We start from the raw sequence: 4,110 nt of genomic DNA on the forward strand, positions 1-4,110 counted from the left end.
TTTAGAGACAAAGTTGATGTAAAAATGCACAAATTTCCAGAAACAAGGTTAGACTACATAAGTGAAGAAAAGGATTTGCACAGTGCAAAGGCTGGATTTACTTGAAGTATCCTTCTAGGCATTTGTGTAGTTGCTTTTAGGCTTATAAATTCAAAATTGAACTTGATATATATTATGGACATGTATAGCATAAAGGGTCACAGTGCCATCTATGTCACTGCTGATGTACAACATTGGTTGTGTTCTGCATGTTGATCTTACCTGTCTTTTCACCCTACTTGGCTCCTCCTTTAGGTGTTCCTATTATGCAGGTATGGATCTCTCACAAAGTTGTTCCTTCAGCCAACCTGTCCTCTTATTCTTCCTCTGCTTCTTTGGCCTCCTGTCCCTCTCTACATTCTTGTACTTGTCTGAAAAAATACCATATCAGCAGTGGAGGATCAGCTTCAAGAATGCACCCAGTTTCCCAGGGATGGGACCTCCTTCTTGCCTAACGGCCACCACCACTTCTTCTCGGTCATACTATAACACAACCACCACTTCTTCCAGGTCATCTTCTAAGACAATGGATAGTGGTATATGGACAGTGAAATCTGATGGCCGTTTGGGAAACCAGATGGGGGAATATGCCACCCTCTATGCCTTAGCCAAGATGAATGGACATCAAGCCTGTATTTATCCCGCCATGCACCAGTACCTCTCACCAATATTCCGGATCAATTTGCCTGTGATCAATGCTGAAGTGGCTAAAAAGATCCGCTGGAGGAACTTTGGTCTGCATGACTGGATGTCAGAGAGTTATAAACACATCAAAGGCAAGTACATCCGGCTGACGGGCTACCCATGTTCTTACACCTTTTATCACCATATCCGCCAAGAGATACTTCAGCAGTTCTCCTTCCATGACCACATCAAGGAAGAAGCCAATCAATATCTTCAGGAGCTAAGGGGGCAGCGCCAGGAGGTGACGTATGTTGGCGTGCATGTCCGCAGAGGAGATTATGTCTATGTGATGCCCAGCTGGAAAGGTGTGGTGGCTGACAGAGGATATTTGGAGAAAGCCATGAACTATTTCAGAGAGAAGTACCCCAATCCCATCTTCGTGGTGACCAGCAATGGGATGGAGTGGTGCAAGGAAAACATCAATGCCTCCAGGGGGGATGTTTATTTTTCTGGGGATGGGCGCGAGTCCTCTCCAGGGAGAGATTTTGCTCTCCTTGCTCATTGCAACCACACAATAATGACGATTGGCACTTTTGGCTTCTGGGCCGGCTACCTGGCTGGTGGGGAGACCGTCTACTTGGCCAACTACACCCTCCCAGACTCTCCCTTCCTTAAGGTCTTCAAGCCCTGGGCAGCCTTTTTGCCTGAATGGATTGGGATTCCAGCGGACCTTTCCCCTTTGCTGTCCAAGAAACCATGTCTTGTTGAATCATGTCTAATGTTAATAATAATAATAATAATAATAATAATAATAATAATAATTTATTATTTATACCGTGCCCATCTGGCTAAGTTTCCCCAGCCACTCTGGGCGGCTATTGGAAGGACTTGTCTGGGCACTGATTCCACAAAGCATGTATGTGAGAGTGGTCACCAGCACTCCTGACAGGGGGCTCAAAGACCTAGCTTGTTCAAACACATTGATTCCTGTTTTAGACCTCACTTTGCAGTAAGGTGCAGAGGTTGGGACATAACCATATTCTGAGCCCTTCCACCACCAAGCACTTAGTAGCAACATGTACATAGGCATTATTTCCCCCCTCCCTGGTTTCACTGTAGAACTTTTTCTTGCCCCCCTATTCCAGATGTAGATCTTCACTCACCCCTTCTTCTTCTTTTGAGGAAGTGATTTGTGGGCTTGTTGAGCTTCAACTAATGCACACATGTCCTTACAAGTTGTATCATGTTTTGCACACCCTGTTCCCTACAGGTGAGCAGGATGACTCTCCTGGTATGCATATCACATAAAATGAAGTGACACCGCTGACCTGTGTTTCAGAGGATTATCTTGTTTTCTACTTGCATTCTAATTTTTCGCTTGTTTCAACAAGTCTAGTAATTGAATCATTTGAATTTAGTTAATTAGTTAAAAGTAGAAGAGCAAATGGACTGGTGCTGTAGTTGTTCTTTCTGAGTAACACCATGCATTTGCTTCTGTATCCTGTTGCCGCTGCTTAGCAGCCTTATCAGGGCCCTCACTTACATCTTGCCAAACAGGTGGGTCATGATCTTCCCTTTGAAGAGGAGATGGATGCTCCCTTTCATAAGGTCCCTCTCTATGGCTTTTGGAGATATTACTAAATATATTCCATGCATTGTGAAGCTTCAGTCTCCAAAAACCACGAGCTTAAGACTTGAGCTATTTTTCAAAACAAAATGGGTGTTTCCCAGAATTTAGAATTCTTCAGCCGTCGCCACATTGCAAGCTTGCATGGAATTACAGAAGACACAAAGTGCTGCATTAAGGCCATGGACACCTTAAGGGACGATTCTAAGTGATTAGAGAAATACTGCATTCAGTTAGTAAGATATACTGCTCTAGCGGGTGGACTTTTATTATTATTGTTGCTTCAAGTGCAGGGGGAAAACAAGTGGCCAGAAAGCCTCAGGCAGCTCTTACATCTGATGCATGTATTTGGTGTGAAAATTGGCCAAGAAACCTGCCCAAGTCTAGAAGCCAGAAGCTTGAGCAGATAGTTGCTGATTCAGGTCAAATTAGATACTGCTGAAAGGACTTGTCTGGGCACTGATTCCACATCAGCATACAATTTGATCCCACAAAGGAGCATATTTTTAATGATGTGACTATTTAGCCTGGACTATGTTAGCATACATTTTCTGATGTCTTCTCAAATGGAAATTGGATCCTTAGGAGCACTGTTTGGGTGAATGAGATTGAGTGTCATTTTAAATTTTAGAAGTACAGAACCAGGGAGTATCTGGTTCCTGCCTCACCTTAAACCTCCAAGGCCTACTTCTCCAGAAAATCTGTTTTCTCCAAGAGCACCTTGATCTAAATATTATGTGATGACTGAATATTATGAAACTTGTGCAGACAAGCTAGGTGAACCACTAACAAAGCACCTAAATGAATGGGCAGTTGGGAAAGAAATTTTAATACTCAAAAAAGCAAAAGAAAAATACAGAAGTAAGCTCATTGTTGACTGCATATTATAAAATATTAACATCTATTCTTACCAAATAAAGTCATTTTAACCACATAGAGTAATACCAAGCAGGTTTCATAAAAGGTAGAGTACTAAATATGAACATGAGACAAACAATCAGTGTTATCAAGAATATTAAGAACAGAGGACTCCGGGAACATGACTTCCAGAAATCAAAGGGACAATCAGGTGAGGGAAAGCCCTTGTTTAGAAGTCTGGTGTGTAAACAGCAGGCAAAAGAAAAGGCATTTAATACACACGGATAAAATGTTTCGCCATGCCACGTGGCTTGCTGGCATGACGCAAGCACACCACACAGCGTGCATGACATTGAGCAGCTGAGTGGCATGCATGCACAGTTGCTGTGGAATTCTGAGGGAGCCCAGCACCCTACTTGAAGCTTTGGGTGGGCCCACAACTCCCTCTCCCCCAGATGGTGCCCCCGACTCACAGCATTATTGTCCTTACCAAGCTGTGATTGTTCCAATTTTCATTTAGATTTGATGTTAATTCTGCAGTGGTTGACACCATTTGTGACAGAACCAAAGTCATGGGCAGATTCCTGGAAGCTGATGTACCGTGATGTACAGCTATCTGTCACTCTCCTTTCATGTGTTCCATGCAACTTGGTTTCTGAAAAGCATCATGACTACTGCTGGACAGGATGAAGGCCAGGATGACATGATGGAAAAACATAGACACCAGCAGGAGCAGGACCGGATTTAGGTTTGATGAGGCCCTAAGCTACTGAAGGTAATGGGGCCCTATATATGTCCAGCTGTCCTTTGTCAACAATGAATTGTCGCTGTTTTTTGTTGAATATATGCTATATGGTAATTTATGGGCCTAATAGGTATCTAAAGCCATTAGCACATCACAAATTACGTATTTTATCAAAGTAATTGTTGAACTGAAATACAATTAAGAAGAAGTATATTAA

General features: G+C 42.8%; 1 pseudogene across 1 annotated transcript; it reads left to right on the forward strand.

The window, feature by feature from the left end:
- The first annotated feature begins 302 nt into the window (after nucleotides 1-302).
- LOC308460879 (galactoside alpha-(1,2)-fucosyltransferase 2 pseudogene) lies at nucleotides 303-3,753 on the forward strand (annotated as a pseudogene). Its single transcript has 2 exons — nucleotides 303-1,443; nucleotides 3,669-3,753. The product of its transcript is annotated as a galactoside alpha-(1,2)-fucosyltransferase 2 pseudogene (transcript).
- Nucleotides 3,754-4,110: the final 357 nt, after the last annotated feature.

This window comes from Podarcis pityusensis, assembly GCF_964106645.2.
Source record: "Podarcis pityusensis genome assembly, chromosome: 13".
NCBI lineage: Eukaryota > Metazoa > Chordata > Lepidosauria > Squamata > Lacertidae > Podarcis > Podarcis pityusensis.